Source organism: Perna viridis, chromosome 5 (assembly GCF_037379345.1).
Source record: "Perna viridis isolate PV_CMFRI_1.1 ecotype Kerala chromosome 5, ASM3737934v1, whole genome shotgun sequence".
Lineage (NCBI taxonomy): Eukaryota > Metazoa > Mollusca > Bivalvia > Mytilida > Mytilidae > Perna > Perna viridis.
The window spans coordinates 50,141,169-50,160,526 of record NC_142449.1 but is presented as its reverse complement, the minus strand read 5'-3'; the positions used below and the strand labels follow the sequence as shown (position 1 = coordinate 50,160,526).

General features: G+C 35.3%; 1 long non-coding RNA gene across 1 annotated transcript; it reads left to right on the top strand.

Annotated features, from left to right (window-relative positions):
- The first annotated feature begins 1,475 nt into the window (after positions 1-1,475).
- On the top strand, positions 1,476-2,776 carry LOC148618105 (uncharacterized). The gene is made up of 3 exons (XR_015921943.1): positions 1,476-1,733; positions 2,112-2,185; positions 2,524-2,776. It is a non-coding gene; the product is annotated as an uncharacterized LOC148618105 (long non-coding RNA).
- The last annotated feature ends 16,582 nt before the right edge of the window (positions 2,777-19,358 follow it).

Here is a 19,358-nt window from a genome sequence, read left to right as displayed (position 1 = left end):
GACTTCTATAGTGAAGTGCATATTTTTAGGATTTTTTAAAAAATATGTAAATTGATTCAATAAAACTTTCACTTATGTAGCATTTCTAAGGACATGTGAAAAAATAATTTCCCGCAAAGAAAATAGGGTGAGTCCACGAAGATTGGACAGAAAAGTAGTCTTGAACTATAAATAGCCATTTTCCCTACTTTCACTTTCGTTTTGCACTCACCAAACCAACCTTTTCAGTGGAACATTTTTATGATATTATGTTAGATTTTCTTTTAAAAAAGTTCTTCATCTTACAGTGTGATGTTTGCTCTATTTTTTGAGTCAACGTTCATGTCTTTTGACAAAACATTAGTTTGTAGAGAGGCAAAAAGAAAATGCACTATATTTTTATGGCATCCATGTTTTGACGTACACCCGCTCAGGGATATGCAATACGATACTGGTACCTATTACTAATAAACATTTCAGTATAATCCTAAAAGTTGTTGTTTTTCTGCTAGAGTATTCATTTCCATACTGAAAATTCAGAATATCATTGCCCTGCTACAAACATGAGTTTTCTATTAAAATTCTTATATAGGTACCCTATTCCAGGCATAAGACTAATATCTCAATGTTAGCCAGAAAATATTACTTTTGATAAAAAGCTGCTGCATTAATCAAACTAAGCAACTTTGTGGTTTATTCTGACATGGTAGATACATGAGCTGTACTATGAGTTCCAAATCATTATTTAATCCCCACTTGTGAGTTCCATATATGGAAATATTAATATCCGAACCTCCTTTTTTGTCTTTAACTCAAGGGAGAGAGTCAAACTTTATAGTTTGCATATTTTAAGCAATGATTTTTATTTATGTACTGCAATGGTAATTCTTCTACAATTGATGGAATAAATATCGAGTGAAAAATGTGACTAAAACAGTATAAGCAATGACCATTTCTGAATGCTGGAATAATACATTTTGTATATGTTCCATAAGTTTATCTGTGCACGCAGTAAGATAAACTAGATAGAGGTTGGTACTGTCTCACATAAGGTACAGTACAAATGGTTTTTTTTTTTTTTGTTAAAATGTAGATATGGATAGTTATGGGTACAAATGTAACATATTTATGTTGTTAATCTTCTGTTTTAACAATTCAGAAAGGCTTTAAATTTGAAATTAACAATATAGATATGATCATTTGAAACCATAATAGATTCAGTGCTTTTAGACCCAAATGTAGTACAGAGTTTTGATTTTAGCATTTTAAATATAAAAATACTAGTTTAGTTTTTCAACCTGTCCATCACACACTGAAGATTGGATGCAAGTTTTCATTAGTGGGAATTGGGGTGTAAGATTTCTTGTGTTTGAAGAGAAATTGTGTTATGATTTGGAAATTGTATATATATGGCATATAAGTTGTACTGATTTCATTTTTTCTTCTCATGGACTTTCATCAGTAGACTTAGTACTGTCATATTTTAAAAAATTGGAAATTTTTTTGGCACCACTTTTTGCTCTTATTTCTGAACATTGATTAAAAAAAATTGGTGACAGAATTTTGGAAGCCAGTGCAGCCCCTGTTTCAGTTACATGTTTATAACTCCATTTTACTGTCTATATACAGAATCTGAAAGTTTCCTAATTTTGAAATAATGCATAATAAGTATAATTTTGTTTTGAAGGTGCTCTATGTTGCTCAAGAGAGATTAGGGGATGCATGAAAGGATTCTTAGTAATGACTCGTAAAAGGTGAGTGACATATAAAGAACTTGCAAAATTAAATATAAAACCAACTATGTCTGAGGCAAAGACCAGACATGGAAAACAGACATACACAACAAAGAACATAAAGTAACTAAAATCATACACACAAAGTAACAAAAACAAATGAGCAACTCGGACTACACTAAACTTGTTACATTTTTTGAAAGTTCAACGACAGCTTTCTCCACAATCTCTTAATTAATTTTGATTATACTTACCCCCAGCATGTTGGACTTAACATTGAATGTTACTTATGTGCATTACAAGATAACTGCTTTAAGGATGCTTGCAATTAAAATTAATTCAACTAAATTGAAAGGTACCATATGTATTATCATGCAGAATTGTTTTTCACCATTTCAGGGACCAGCCACCTGCTTGCCTCTATGGTGAATGACTAATTCAGTATATGCAAACTTGATAGCTTATCATATCAGGTATACACTGTTCTCCAGAACTTTTGTACTCCTGCTTTTTGAGACGGGACATATTGTGGCATACTGGTGTCCGTCCATCTGTTCTTCATACTTTGCACAATAAATCAAAAGTGCTGCCACGAACTTATAATATAGAAAGCACTTTATCTGTGTGTCTGTTTGTCTGTTCATGTTATCTTTTAGATGTCTGATTGCAAGTAATTTCAGCTGTTGATATTAGAAATGAACATATATCAAGTAAGAAAAAATAAGATCACTTTGATTACAAATAAAATGGTATTGTAAAATATTTTATATATTTTGTTTGCATAAAGATTTTTACTTGTTTTATTCTACAGAGACGAGAAATGAAGCATGTTTCATGGGTTGAAGCTGACCAAGAAGAAAAAGAAGTGCCAAAAAGCTGATTATGGACCTCAATTTAGACTTCTGACGAAGGATAAACAAGAAAAACGCTATTATATAGAATATATTAATCGATCGTATACAACGGCGTAGGAGAACCGAAAACATGCGCCCTCGTGCATTTTCCTGCATTTACTATCTACTAGATTACATTGCATACATGTACGTGCACGAAAAGGAAATGTCAGATAATGGAGTTTTGATGTGAGAATTCTGTATATTTCATAAAAAAAAATACACAAAGTGTTTACATTGTAAGGGAGAAAGAAGAAAGACGTTGTCTGTTTTGTTTGTTTGTTTGTTTGTTTGTTTTTTTTCAAAAAGGTACGTGCGCCTTTGTCATTTGCTCAAAATCAATTCTACCGTGAAGTCAAATTTACTGATCATGTGATAAATATTGTGTATTCATATTAGTAATGACCCTCCCCCTTTTCCATTCTCCGAACGACATTCTTCATCAAAGTAAAATGACAAATGACAGTTAATTTTATTTAAAAGTGAGTACCTTTCTATCACAGCCGCTCTGTGACTATATATACAGTTTACATCTGGCTACTTCAATATGCTATAACCAAGCCGATTGGCTAACATTTAATATGTTAGTTCAATCCGTCCTATAAAAAGAAAACTTGGTCCTAGTATGTTTTGTAATTTGTTTGAATGCGATTTTTAAGATCTAAACTTTTCAAGAAAGAAAGGCCAAATGTTTTCCTTTTTACCTGTTTTAAATTCATTTAGTGGATTGAAATTTCATTTTTCTTTCCTAATCGTATGAATGAGCACGACACGACGAGTGAAGGCGAGTCGTACTATTCTTCTTAGTTTCAGGTTGGACGAGAACCAATGGTAGCGGGAGCGGGATCATACAGGAGAAATCGCCCGGGACTAAAGTCAAGCCGAACATACGATACCAGAGTATTGCTGCCACAGCTCACCATGAAAGCAACTTTTATGCCTTTGAGAGTCAACATACCGGCTGTGACGCAGACTAGAATTCCTGGACTGTGAACATGTACATGTACCTCAGATGTCAGTTTCCACATATTTATACGGCCCTTTTAAGGGCCATCTAGATATTTCAAAAAGATTCTTAGTTTGATAGTTGAATAAAGATTTCATAATACAAAGTAAGAAAATAAAAAAAAAAAAAAAAAATACAAAATCCCTGCCCCTCATGTTACTACCCACATATACATGTAGTCAGAATAGCACATTTATTTACTCATTTCTACAAAAAAAAGTCTAGCTCTAAAGTTCTTTGAATACAGTGACAACTTTCGAAGTGTAACATTGTGTGCTACAAGTATTTCCTGCGTGTGTATTAAGTGAAAGCAATTCAAACGCCTGTTGATCTTTTCATTTTCTTTCATGATCCTTTGTTAATACAACAAAAGGCATAAGCATCTACATGTATAAACAATGAAACAACGTGTCTGTGTACATAGCCGTAAGGTGTTGTGAGCACTTCTCGCTCCCACCCCCTATAAGTATTTGAACTGAAAGACTTGTCCATTTGCTAAAATCTCTGTCAGTTACCCGAAACGTTGATGATTTATCTTCATTAGCATCGCTTCGTTACTGTTGTGAATTAAATGACTGCACGTGCAATACACGTACTTAGTGATTTGATATGCACCTTGCACAACTTGTAGGTCAAATAAACTCCAAATTGACCGATCAAAACTTTCTTCCATGTAATGCCAATATGGTTACAACTACATGTACGTGTATATCTGTTCGACTGTCCAACATTGTGGTCACTATTGTACCCGTATCTGACGAAGGATAAACAAGAAAATCGCTATTATATAGAATATATTAATCAATCGTATACAACGGCGTAGGAGAACCGAAAACATGCGCCCTCGCGCATTTTCCTGCATTTACTATCTACTAGATTACATTGCATACACGTACGTGCACGAAAAGGAAATGTCAGATAATGGAGTTTTGATGTGAGAATTCTGTATATTTCATAAAAAAAAAATACACAAAGTGTTTACATTGTAAGGGAGAAAGAAGAAAGACGTTGTCTGTTTTGTTTGTTTGTTTGTTTGTTTGTTTTTTTCTTTCAAAAAGGTACGTGCGCCTTTGTCATTTGCTCAAAATCAATTCTACCGTGAAGTCAAATTTACTGATCATGTCATAAATATTGTGTATTCATATTAGTAATGACCCTCCCCCTTTACCATTCTCCGAACGACATTCTTCATCAAAGTAAAATGACAAATGACAGTTAATTTTATTTAAAAGTGAGTACCTTTCTATCACAGCCGCTCTGTGACTATATATACAGTTTACATCTGGCTACTTCAATATGCTATAACCAAGCCGATTGGCTAACATTTAATATGTTAGTTCAATCCGTCCTATAAAAAGAAAACTTGGTCCTAGTATGTTTTGTAATTTGTTTGAATGCGATTTTTAAGATCTAAACTTTTCAAGAAAGAAAGGCCAAATGTTTTCCTTTTTACCTGTTTTAAATTCATTTAGTGGATTGAAATTTCATTTTTCTTTCCTAATCGTATGAATGAGCATGACACGACGAGTGAAGGCGAGTCGTACTATTCTTCTTAGTTTCAAGTTGGACGAGAACCAATGGTAGCGGGAGCGGGATCATACAGGAGAAATCGCCCGGGACTAAAGTCAAGCCGAACATACGATACCAGAGTATTGCTGCCACAGCTCACCATGAAAGCAACTTTTATGCCTTTGAGAGTCAACATACCGGCTGTGACGCAGACTAGAATTCCTGGACTGTGAACATGTACATGTACCTCAGATGTCAGTTTCCACATATTTATACGGCCCTTTTAAGGGCCATCTAGATATTTCAAAAAGATTCTTAGTTTGATAGTTGAATAAAGATTTCATAATACAAAGTAAGAAAATAAAAAAAAAAAAAAAAAATACAAAATCCCTGCCCCTCATGTTACTACCCACATATACATGTAGTCAGAATAGCACATTTATTTACTCATTTCTACAAAAAAAAGTCTAGCTCTAAAGTTCTTTGAATACAGTGACAACTTTCGAAGTGTAACATTGTGTGCTACAAGTATTTCCTGCGTGTGTATTAAGTGAAAGCAATTCAAACGCCTGTTGATCTTTTCATTTTCTTTCATGATCCTTTGTTAATACAACAAAAGGCATAAGCATCTACATGTATAAACAATGAAACAACGTGTCTGTGTACATAGCCGTAAGGTGTTGTGAGCACTTCTCGCTCCCACCCCCTATAAGTATTTGAACTGAAAGACTTGTCCATTTGCTAAAATCTCTGTCAGTTACCCGAAACGTTGATGATTTATCTTCATTAGCATCGCTTCGTTACTGTTGTGAATTAAATGACTGCACGTGCAATACACGTACTTAGTGATTTGATATGCACCTTGCACAACTTGTAGGTCAAATAAACTCCAAATTGACCGATCAAAACTTTCTTCCATGTAATGCCAATATGGTTACAACTACATGTACGTGTATATCTGTTCGACTGTCCAACATTGTGGTCACTATTGTACCCGTATCTGACGAAGGATAAACAAGAAAATCGCTATTATATAGAATATATTAATCAATCGGCGTAGGAGAACCGAAAACATGCGCCCTCGCGCATTTTCCTGCATTTACTATCTACTAGATTACATTGCATACACGTACGTGCACGAAAAGGAAATGTCAGATAATGGAGTTTTGATGTGAGAATTCTGTATATTTCATAAAAAAAAAATACACAAAGTGTTTACATTGTAAGGGAGAAAGAAGAAAGACGTTGTCTGTTTTGTTTGTTTGTTTGTTTGTTTGTTTTTTTCTTTCAAAAAGGTACGTGCGCCTTTGTCATTTGCTCAAAATCAATTCTACCGTGAAGTCAAATTTACTGATCATGTCATAAATATTGTGTATTCATATTAGTAATGACCCTCCCCCTTTACCATTCTCCGAACGACATTCTTCATCAAAGTAAAATGACAAATGACAGTTAATTTTATTTAAAAGTGAGTACCTTTCTATCACAGCCGCTCTGTGACTATATATACAGTTTACATCTGGCTACTTCAATATGCTATAACCAAGCCGATTGGCTAACATTTAATATGTTAGTTCAATCCGTCCTATAAAAAGAAAACTTGGTCCTAGTATGTTTTGTAATTTGTTTGAATGCGATTTTTAAGATCTAAACTTTTCAAGAAAGAAAGGCCAAATGTTTTCCTTTTTACCTGTTTTAAATTCATTTAGTGGATTGAAATTTCATTTTTCTTTCCTAATCGTATGAATGAGCACGACACGACGAGTGAAGGCGAGTCGTACTATTCTTCTTAGTTTCAGGTTGGACGAGAACCAATGGTAGCGGGAGCGGGATCATACAGGAGAAATCGCCCGGGACTAAAGTCAAGCCGAACATACGATACCAGAGTATTGCTGCCACAGCTCACCATGAAAGCAACTTTTATGCCTTTGAGAGTCAACATACCGGCTGTGACGCAGACTAGAATTCCTGGACTGTGAACATGTACATGTACCTCAGATGTCAGTTTCCACATATTTATACGGCCCTTTTAAGGGCCATCTAGATATTTCAAAAAGATTCTTAGTTTGATAGTTGAATAAAGATTTCATAATACAAAGTAAGAAAATAAAAAAAAAAAAAAAAAAATACAAAATCCCTGCCCCTCATGTTACTACCCACATATACATGTAGTCAGAATAGCACATTTATTTACTCATTTCTACAAAAAAAAGTCTAGCTCTAAAGTTCTTTGAATACAGTGACAACTTTCGAAGTGTAACATTGTGTGCTACAAGTATTTCCTGCGTGTGTATTAAGTGAAAGCAATTCAAACGCCTGTTGATCTTTTCATTTTCTTTCATGATCCTTTGTTAATACAACAAAAGGCATAAGCATCTACATGTATAAACAATGAAACAACGTGTCTGTGTACATAGCCGTAAGGTGTTGTGAGCACTTCTCGCTCCCACCCCCTATAAGTATTTGAACTGAAAGACTTGTCCATTTGCTAAAATCTCTGTCAGTTACCCGAAACGTTGATGATTTATCTTCATTAGCATCGCTTCGTTACTGTTGTGAATTAAATGACTGCACGTGCAATACACGTACTTAGTGATTTGATATGCACCTTGCACAACTTGTAGGTCAAATAAACTCCAAATTGACCGATCAAAACTTTCTTCCATGTAATGCCAATATGGTTACAACTACATGTACGTGTATATCTGTTCGACTGTCCAACATTGTGGTCACTATTGTACCCGTATCTGACGAAGGATAAACAAGAAAATCGCTATTATATAGAATATATTAATCAATCGGCGTAGGAGAACCGAAAACATGCGCCCTCGCGCATTTTCCTGCATTTACTATCTACTAGATTACATTGCATACACGTACGTGCACGAAAAGGAAATGTCAGATAATGGAGTTTTGATGTGAGAATTCTGTATATTTCATAAAAAAAAAATACACAAAGTGTTTACATTGTAAGGGAGAAAGAAGAAAGACGTTGTCTGTTTTGTTTGTTTGTTTGTTTGTTTGTTTTTTTCTTTCAAAAAGGTACGTGCGCCTTTGTCATTTGCTCAAAATCAATTCTACCGTGAAGTCAAATTTACTGATCATGTCATAAATATTGTGTATTCATATTAGTAATGACCCTCCCCCTTTACCATTCTCCGAACGACATTCTTCATCAAAGTAAAATGACAAATGACAGTTAATTTTATTTAAAAGTGAGTACCTTTCTATCACAGCCGCTCTGTGACTATATATACAGTTTACATCTGGCTACTTCAATATGCTATAACCAAGCCGATTGGCTAACATTTAATATGTTAGTTCAATCCGTCCTATAAAAAGAAAACTTGGTCCTAGTATGTTTTGTAATTTGTTTGAATGCGATTTTTAAGATCTAAACTTTTCAAGAAAGAAAGGCCAAATGTTTTCCTTTTTACCTGTTTTAAATTCATTTAGTGGATTGAAATTTCATTTTTCTTTCCTAATCGTATGAATGAGCACGACACGACGAGTGAAGGCGAGTCGTACTATTCTTCTTAGTTTCAGGTTGGACGAGAACCAATGGTAGCGGGAGCGGGATCATACAGGAGAAATCGCCCGGGACTAAAGTCAAGCCGAACATACGATACCAGAGTATTGCTGCCACAGCTCACCATGAAAGCAACTTTTATGCCTTTGAGAGTCAACATACCGGCTGTGACGCAGACTAGAATTCCTGGACTGTGAACATGTACATGTACCTCAGATGTCAGTTTCCACATATTTATACGGCCCTTTTAAGGGCCATCTAGATATTTCAAAAAGATTCTTAGTTTGATAGTTGAATAAAGATTTCATAATACAAAGTAAGAAAATAAAAAAAAAAAAAAAAAAATACAAAATCCCTGCCCCTCATGTTACTACCCACATATACATGTAGTCAGAATAGCACATTTATTTACTCATTTCTACAAAAAAAAGTCTAGCTCTAAAGTTCTTTGAATACAGTGACAACTTTCGAAGTGTAACATTGTGTGCTACAAGTATTTCCTGCGTGTGTATTAAGTGAAAGCAATTCAAACGCCTGTTGATCTTTTCATTTTCTTTCATGATCCTTTGTTAATACAACAAAAGGCATAAGCATCTACATGTATAAACAATGAAACAACGTGTCTGTGTACATAGCCGTAAGGTGTTGTGAGCACTTCTCGCTCCCACCCCCTATAAGTATTTGAACTGAAAGACTTGTCCATTTGCTAAAATCTCTGTCAGTTACCCGAAACGTTGATGATTTATCTTCATTAGCATCGCTTCGTTACTGTTGTGAATTAAATGACTGCACGTGCAATACACGTACTTAGTGATTTGATATGCACCTTGCACAACTTGTAGGTCAAATAAACTCCAAATTGACCGATCAAAACTTTCTTCCATGTAATGCCAATATGGTTACAACTACATGTACGTGTATATCTGTTCGACTGTCCAACATTGTGGTCACTATTGTACCCGTATCTGACGAAGGATAAACAAGAAAATCGCTATTATATAGAATATATTAATCAATCGGCGTAGGAGAACCGAAAACATGCGCCCTCGCGCATTTTCCTGCATTTACTATCTACTAGATTACATTGCATACACGTACGTGCACGAAAAGGAAATGTCAGATAATGGAGTTTTGATGTGAGAATTCTGTATATTTCATAAAAAAAAAATACACAAAGTGTTTACATTGTAAGGGAGAAAGAAGAAAGACGTTGTCTGTTTTGTTTGTTTGTTTGTTTGTTTGTTTTTTTCTTTCAAAAAGGTACGTGCGCCTTTGTCATTTGCTCAAAATCAATTCTACCGTGAAGTCAAATTTACTGATCATGTCATAAATATTGTGTATTCATATTAGTAATGACCCTCCCCCTTTACCATTCTCCGAACGACATTCTTCATCAAAGTAAAATGACAAATGACAGTTAATTTTATTTAAAAGTGAGTACCTTTCTATCACAGCCGCTCTGTGACTATATATACAGTTTACATCTGGCTACTTCAATATGCTATAACCAAGCCGATTGGCTAACATTTAATATGTTAGTTCAATCCGTCCTATAAAAAGAAAACTTGGTCCTAGTATGTTTTGTAATTTGTTTGAATGCGATTTTTAAGATCTAAACTTTTCAAGAAAGAAAGGCCAAACGTTTTCCTTTTTACCTGTTTTAAATTCATTTAGTGGATTGAAATTTCATTTTTCTTTCCTAATCGTATGAATGAGCACGACACGACGAGTGAAGGCGAGTCGTACTATTCTTCTTAGTTTCAGGTTGGACGAGAACCAATGGTAGCGGGAGCGGGATCATACAGGAGAAATCGCCCGGGACTAAAGTCAAGCCGAACATACGATACCAGAGTATTGCTGCCACAGCTCACCATGAAAGCAACTTTTATGCCTTTGAGAGTCAACATACCGGCTGTGACGCAGACTAGAATTCCTGGACTGTGAACATGTACATGTACCTCAGATGTCAGTTTCCACATATTTATACGGCCCTTTTAAGGGCCATCTAGATATTTCAAAAAGATTCTTAGTTTGATAGTTGAATAAAGATTTCATAATACAAAGTAAGAAAATAAAAAAAAAAAAAAAAAATACAAAATCCCTGCCCCTCATGTTACTACCCACATATACATGTAGTCAGAATAGCACATTTATTTACTCATTTCTACAAAAAAAAGTCTAGCTCTAAAGTTCTTTGAATACAGTGACAACTTTCGAAGTGTAACATTGTGTGCTACAAGTATTTCCTGCGTGTGTATTAAGTGAAAGCAATTCAAACGCCTGTTGATCTTTTCATTTTCTTTCATGATCCTTTGTTAATACAACAAAAGGCATAAGCATCTACATGTATAAACAATGAAACAACGTGTCTGTGTACATAGCCGTAAGGTGTTGTGAGCACTTCTCGCTCCCACCCCCTATAAGTATTTGAACTGAAAGACTTGTCCATTTGCTAAAATCTCTGTCAGTTACCCGAAACGTTGATGATTTATCTTCATTAGCATCGCTTCGTTACTGTTGTGAATTAAATGACTGCACGTGCAATACACGTACTTAGTGATTTGATATGCACCTTGCACAACTTGTAGGTCAAATAAACTCCAAATTGACCGATCAAAACTTTCTTCCATGTAATGCCAATATGGTTACAACTACATGTACGTGTATATCTGTTCGACTGTCCAACATTGTGGTCACTATTGTACCCGTATCTGACGAAGGATAAACAAGAAAATCGCTATTATATAGAATATATTAATCAATCGGCGTAGGAGAACCGAAAACATGCGCCCTCGCGCATTTTCCTGCATTTACTATCTACTAGATTACATTGCATACACGTACGTGCACGAAAAGGAAATGTCAGATAATGGAGTTTTGATGTGAGAATTCTGTATATTTCATAAAAAAAAAATACACAAAGTGTTTACATTGTAAGGGAGAAAGAAGAAAGACGTTGTCTGTTTTGTTTGTTTGTTTGTTTGTTTGTTTTTTTCTTTCAAAAAGGTACGTGCGCCTTTGTCATTTGCTCAAAATCAATTCTACCGTGAAGTCAAATTTACTGATCATGTCATAAATATTGTGTATTCATATTAGTAATGACCCTCCCCCTTTACCATTCTCCGAACGACATTCTTCATCAAAGTAAAATGACAAATGACAGTTAATTTTATTTAAAAGTGAGTACCTTTCTATCACAGCCGCTCTGTGACTATATATACAGTTTACATCTGGCTACTTCAATATGCTATAACCAAGCCGATTGGCTAACATTTAATATGTTAGTTCAATCCGTCCTATAAAAAGAAAACTTGGTCCTAGTATGTTTTGTAATTTGTTTGAATGCGATTTTTAAGATCTAAACTTTTCAAGAAAGAAAGGCCAAATGTTTTCCTTTTTACCTGTTTTAAATTCATTTAGTGGATTGAAATTTCATTTTTCTTTCCTAATCGTATGAATGAGCACGACACGACGAGTGAAGGCGAGTCGTACTATTCTTCTTAGTTTCAGGTTGGACGAGAACCAATGGTAGCGGGAGCGGGATCATACAGGAGAAATCGCCCGGGACTAAAGTCAAGCCGAACATACGATACCAGAGTATTGCTGCCACAGCTCACCATGAAAGCAACTTTTATGCCTTTGAGAGTCAACATACCGGCTGTGACGCAGACTAGAATTCCTGGACTGTGAACATGTACATGTACCTCAGATGTCAGTTTCCACATATTTATACGGCCCTTTTAAGGGCCATCTAGATATTTCAAAAAGATTCTTAGTTTGATAGTTGAATAAAGATTTCATAATACAAAGTAAGAAAATAAAAAAAAAAAAAAAAAAATACAAAATCCCTGCCCCTCATGTTACTACCCACATATACATGTAGTCAGAATAGCACATTTATTTACTCATTTCTACAAAAAAAAGTCTAGCTCTAAAGTTCTTTGAATACAGTGACAACTTTCGAAGTGTAACATTGTGTGCTACAAGTATTTCCTGCGTGTGTATTAAGTGAAAGCAATTCAAACGCCTGTTGATCTTTTCATTTTCTTTCATGATCCTTTGTTAATACAACAAAAGGCATAAGCATCTACATGTATAAACAATGAAACAACGTGTCTGTGTACATAGCCGTAAGGTGTTGTGAGCACTTCTCGCTCCCACCCCCTATAAGTATTTGAACTGAAAGACTTGTCCATTTGCTAAAATCTCTGTCAGTTACCCGAAACGTTGATGATTTATCTTCATTAGCATCGCTTCGTTACTGTTGTGAATTAAATGACTGCACGTGCAATACACGTACTTAGTGATTTGATATGCACCTTGCACAACTTGTAGGTCAAATAAACTCCAAATTGACCGATCAAAACTTTCTTCCATGTAATGCCAATATGGTTACAACTACATGTACGTGTATATCTGTTCGACTGTCCAACATTGTGGTCACTATTGTACCCGTATCTGACGAAGGATAAACAAGAAAATCGCTATTATATAGAATATATTAATCAATCGGCGTAGGAGAACCGAAAACATGCGCCCTCGCGCATTTTCCTGCATTTACTATCTACTAGATTACATTGCATACACGTACGTGCACGAAAAGGAAATGTCAGATAATGGAGTTTTGATGTGAGAATTCTGTATATTTCATAAAAAAAAAATACACAAAGTGTTTACATTGTAAGGGAGAAAGAAGAAAGACGTTGTCTGTTTTGTTTGTTTGTTTGTTTGTTTGTTTTTTTCTTTCAAAAAGGTACGTGCGCCTTTGTCATTTGCTCAAAATCAATTCTACCGTGAAGTCAAATTTACTGATCATGTCATAAATATTGTGTATTCATATTAGTAATGACCCTCCCCCTTTACCATTCTCCGAACGACATTCTTCATCAAAGTAAAATGACAAATGACAGTTAATTTTATTTAAAAGTGAGTACCTTTCTATCACAGCCGCTCTGTGACTATATATACAGTTTACATCTGGCTACTTCAATATGCTATAACCAAGCCGATTGGCTAACATTTAATATGTTAGTTCAATCCGTCCTATAAAAAGAAAACTTGGTCCTAGTATGTTTTGTAATTTGTTTGAATGCGATTTTTAAGATCTAAACTTTTCAAGAAAGAAAGGCCAAACGTTTTCCTTTTTACCTGTTTTAAATTCATTTAGTGGATTGAAATTTCATTTTTCTTTCCTAATCGTATGAATGAGCACGACACGACGAGTGAAGGCGAGTCGTACTATTCTTCTTAGTTTCAGGTTGGACGAGAACCAATGGTAGCGGGAGCGGGATCATACAGGAGAAATCGCCCGGGACTAAAGTCAAGCCGAACATACGATACCAGAGTATTGCTGCCACAGCTCACCATGAAAGCAACTTTTATGCCTTTGAGAGTCAACATACCGGCTGTGACGCAGACTAGAATTCCTGGACTGTGAACATGTACATGTACCTCAGATGTCAGTTTCCACATATTTATACGGCCCTTTTAAGGGCCATCTAGATATTTCAAAAAGATTCTTAGTTTGATAGTTGAATAAAGATTTCATAATACAAAGTAAGAAAATAAAAAAAAAAAAAAAAAAATACAAAATCCCTGCCCCTCATGTTACTACCCACATATACATGTAGTCAGAATAGCACATTTATTTACTCATTTCTACAAAAAAAAGTCTAGCTCTAAAGTTCTTTGAATACAGTGACAACTTTCGAAGTGTAACATTGTGTGCTACAAGTATTTCCTGCGTGTGTATTAAGTGAAAGCAATTCAAACGCCTGTTGATCTTTTCATTTTCTTTCATGATCCTTTGTTAATACAACAAAAGGCATAAGCATCTACATGTATAAACAATGAAACAACGTGTCTGTGTACATAGCCGTAAGGTGTTGTGAGCACTTCTCGCTCCCACCCCCTATAAGTATTTGAACTGAAAGACTTGTCCATTTGCTAAAATCTCTGTCAGTTACCCGAAACGTTGATGATTTATCTTCATTAGCATCGCTTCGTTACTGTTGTGAATTAAATGACTGCACGTGCAATACACGTACTTAGTGATTTGATATGCACCTTGCACAACTTGTAGGTCAAATAAACTCCAAATTGACCGATCAAAACTTTCTTCCATGTAATGCCAATATGGTTACAACTACATGTACGTGTATATCTGTTCGACTGTCCAACATTGTGGTCACTATTGTACCCGTATCTGACGAAGGATAAACAAGAAAATCGCTATTATATAGAATATATTAATCAATCGGCGTAGGAGAACCGAAAACATGCGCCCTCGCGCATTTTCCTGCATTTACTATCTACTAGATTACATTGCATACACGTACGTGCACGAAAAGGAAATGTCAGATAATGGAGTTTTGATGTGAGAATTCTGTATATTTCATAAAAAAAAAATACACAAAGTGTTTACATTGTAAGGGAGAAAGAAGAAAGACGTTGTCTGTTTTGTTTGTTTGTTTGTTTGTTTGTTTTTTTCTTTCAAAAAGGTACGTGCGCCTTTGTCATTTGCTCAAAATCAATTCTACCGTGAAGTCAAATTTACTGATCATGTCATAAATATTGTGTATTCATATTAGTAATGACCCTCCCCCTTTACCATTCTCCGAACGACATTCTTCATCAAAGTAAAATGACAAATGACAGTTAATTTTATTTAAAAGTGAGTACCTTTCTATCACAGCCGCTCTGTGACTATATATACAGTTTACATCTGGCTACTTCAATATGCTATAACCAAGCCGATTGGCTAACATTTAATATGTTAGTTCAATCCGTCCTATAAAAAGAAAACTTGGTCCTAGTATGTTTTGTAATTTGTTTGAATGCGATTTTTAAGATCTAAACTTTTCAAGAAAGAAAGGCCAAACGTTTTCCTTTTTACCTGTTTTAAATTCATTTAGTGGATTGAAATTTCATTTTTCTTTCCTAATCGTATGAATGAGCACGACACGACGAGTGAAGGCGAGTCGTACTATTCTTCTTAGTTTCAGGTTGGACGAGAACCAATGGTAGCGGGAGCGGGATCATACAGGAGAAATCGCCCGGGACTAAAGTCAAGCCGAACATACGATACCAGAGTATTGCTGCCACAGCTCACCATGAAAGCAACTTTTATGCCTTTGAGAGTCAACATACCGGCTGTGACGCAGACTAGAATTCCTGGACTGTGAACATGTACATGTACCTCAGATGTCAGTTTCCACATATTTATACGGCCCTTTTAAGGGCCATCTAGATATTTCAAAAAGATTCTTAGTTTGATAGTTGAATAAAGATTTCATAATACAAAGTAAGAAAATAAAAAAAAAAAAAAAAAAATACAAAATCCCTGCCCCTCATGTTACTACCCACATATACATGTAGTCAGAATAGCACATTTATTTACTCATTTCTACAAAAAAAAGTCTAGCTCTAAAGTTCTTTGAATACAGTGACAACTTTCGAAGTGTAACATTGTGTGCTACAAGTATTTCCTGCGTGTGTATTAAGTGAAAGCAATTCAAACGCCTGTTGATCTTTTCATTTTCTTTCATGATCCTTTGTTAATACAACAAAAGGCATAAGCATCTACATGTATAAACAATGAAACAACGTGTCTGTGTACATAGCCGTAAGGTGTTGTGAGCACTTCTCGCTCCCACCCCCTATAAGTATTTGAACTGAAAGACTTGTCCATTTGCTAAAATCTCTGTCAGTTACCCGAAACGTTGATGATTTATCTTCATTAGCATCGCTTCGTTACTGTTGTGAATTAAATGACTGCACGTGCAATACACGTACTTAGTGATTTGATATGCACCTTGCACAACTTGTAGGTCAAATAAACTCCAAATTGACCGATCAAAACTTTCTTCCATGTAATGCCAATATGGTTACAACTACATGTACGTGTATATCTGTTCGACTGTCCAACATTGTGGTCACTATTGTACCCGTATCTGACGAAGGATAAACAAGAAAATCGCTATTATATAGAATATATTAATCAATCGTATACAACGGCGTAGGAGAACCGAAAACATGCGCCCTCGCGCATTTTCCTGCATTTACTATCTACTAGATTACATTGCATACACGTACGTGCACGAAAAGGAAATGTCAGATAATGGAGTTTTGATGTGAGAATTCTGTATATTTCATAAAAAAAAAATACACAAAGTGTTTACATTGTAAGGGAGAAAGAAGAAAGACGTTGTCTGTTTTGTTTGTTTGTTTGTTTGTTTGTTTTTTTCTTTCAAAAAGGTACGTGCGCCTTTGTCATTTGCTCAAAATCAATTCTACCGTGAAGTCAAATTTACTGATCATGTCATAAATATTGTGTATTCATATTAGTAATGACCCTCCCCCTTTACCATTCTCCGAACGACATTCTTCATCAAAGTAAAATGACAAATGACAGTTAATTTTATTTAAAAGTGAGTACCTTTCTATCACAGCCGCTCTGTGACTATATATACAGTTTACATCTGGCTACTTCAATATGCTATAACCAAGCCGATTGGCTAACATTTAATATGTTAGTTCAATCCGTCCTATAAAAAGAAAACTTGGTCCTAGTATGTTTTGTAATTTGTTTGAATGCGATTTTTAAGATCTAAACTTTTCAAGAAAGAAAGGCCAAACGTTTTCCTTTTTACCTGTTTTAAATTCATTTAGTGGATTGAAATTTCATTTTTCTTTCCTAATCGTATGAATGAGCACGACACGACGAGTGAAGGCGAGTCGTACTATTCTTCTTAGTTTCAGGTTGGACGAGAACCAATGGTAGCGGGAGCGGGATCATACAGGAGAAATCGCCCGGGACTAAAGTCAAGCCGAACATACGATACCAGAGTATTGCTGCCACAGCTCACCATGAAAGCAACTTTTATGCCTTTGAGAGTCAACATACCGGCTGTGACGCAGACTAGAATTCCTGGACTGTGAACATGTACATGTACCTCAGATGTCAGTTTCCACATATTTATACGGCCCTTTTAAGGGCCATCTAGATATTTCAAAAAGATTCTTAGTTTGATAGTTGAATAAAGATTTCATAATACAAAGTAAGAAAATAAAAAAAAAAAAAAAAAAATACAAAATCCCTGCCCCTCATGTTACTACCCACATATACATGTAGTCAGAATAGCACATTTATTTACTCATTTCTACAAAAAAAAGTCTAGCTCTAAAGTTCTTTGAATACAGTGACAACTTTCGAAGTGTAACATTGTGTGCTACAAGTATTTCCTGCGTGTGTATTAAGTGAAAGCAATTCAAACGCCTGTTGATCTTTTCATTTTCTTTCATGATCCTTTGTTAATACAACAAAAGGCATAAGCATCTACATGTATAAACAATGAAACAACGTGTCTGTGTACATAGCCGTAAGGTGTTGTGAGCACTTCTCGCTCCCACCCCCTATAAGTATTTGAACTGAAAGACTTGTCCATTTGCTAAAATCTCTGTCAGTTACCCGAAACGTTGATGATTTATCTTCATTAGCATCGCTTCGTTACTGTTGTGAATTAAATGACTGCACGTGCAATACACGTACTTAGTGATTTGATATGCACCTTGCACAACTTGTAGGTCAAATAAACTCCAAATTGACCGATCAAAACTTTCTTCCATGTAATGCCAATATGGTTACAACTACATGTACGTGTATATCTGTTCGACTGTCCAACATTGTGGTCACTATTGTACCCGTATCTGACGAAGGATAAACAAGAAAATCGCTATTATATAGAATATATTAATCAATCGTATACAACGGCGTAGGAGAACCGAAAACATGCGCCCTCGCGCATTTTCCTGCATTTACTATCTACTAGATTACATTGCATACACGTACGTGCACGAAAAGGAAATGTCAGATAATGGAGTTTTGATGTGAGAATTCTGTATATTTCATAAAAAAAAAATACACAAAGTGTTTACATTGTAAGGGAGAAAGAAGAAAGACGTTGTCTGTTTTGTTTGTTTGTTTGTTTGTTTGTTTTTTTCTTTCAAAAAGGTACGTGCGCCTTTGTCATTTGCTCAAAATCAATTCTACCGTGAAGTCAAATTTACTGATCATGTCATAAATATTGTGTATTCATATTAGTAATGACCCTCCCCCTTTACCATTCTCCGAACGACATTCTTCATCAAAGTAAAATGACAAATGACAGTTAATTTTATTTAAAAGTGAGTACCTTTCTATCACAGCCGCTCTGTGACTATATATACAGTTTACATCTGGCTACTTCAATATGCTATAACCAAGCCGATTGGCTAACATTTAATATGTTAGTTCAATCCGTCCTATAAAAAGAAAACTTGGTCCTAGTATGTTTTGTAATTTGTTTGAATGCGATTTTTAAGATCTAAACTTTTCAAGAAAGAAAGGCCAAACGTTTTCCTTTTTACCTGTTTTAAATTCATTTAGTGGATTGAAATTTCATTTTTCTTTCCTAATCGTATGAATGAGCACGACACGACGAGTGAAGGCGAGTCGTACTATTCTTCTTAGTTTCAGGTTGGACGAGAACCAATGGTAGCGGGAGCGGGATCATACAGGAGAAATCGCCCGGGACTAAAGTCAAGCCGAACATACGATACCAGAGTATTGCTGCCACAGCTCACCATGAAAGCAACTTTTATGCCTTTGAGAGTCAACATACCGGCTGTGACGCAGACTAGAATTCCTGGACTGTGAACATGTACATGTA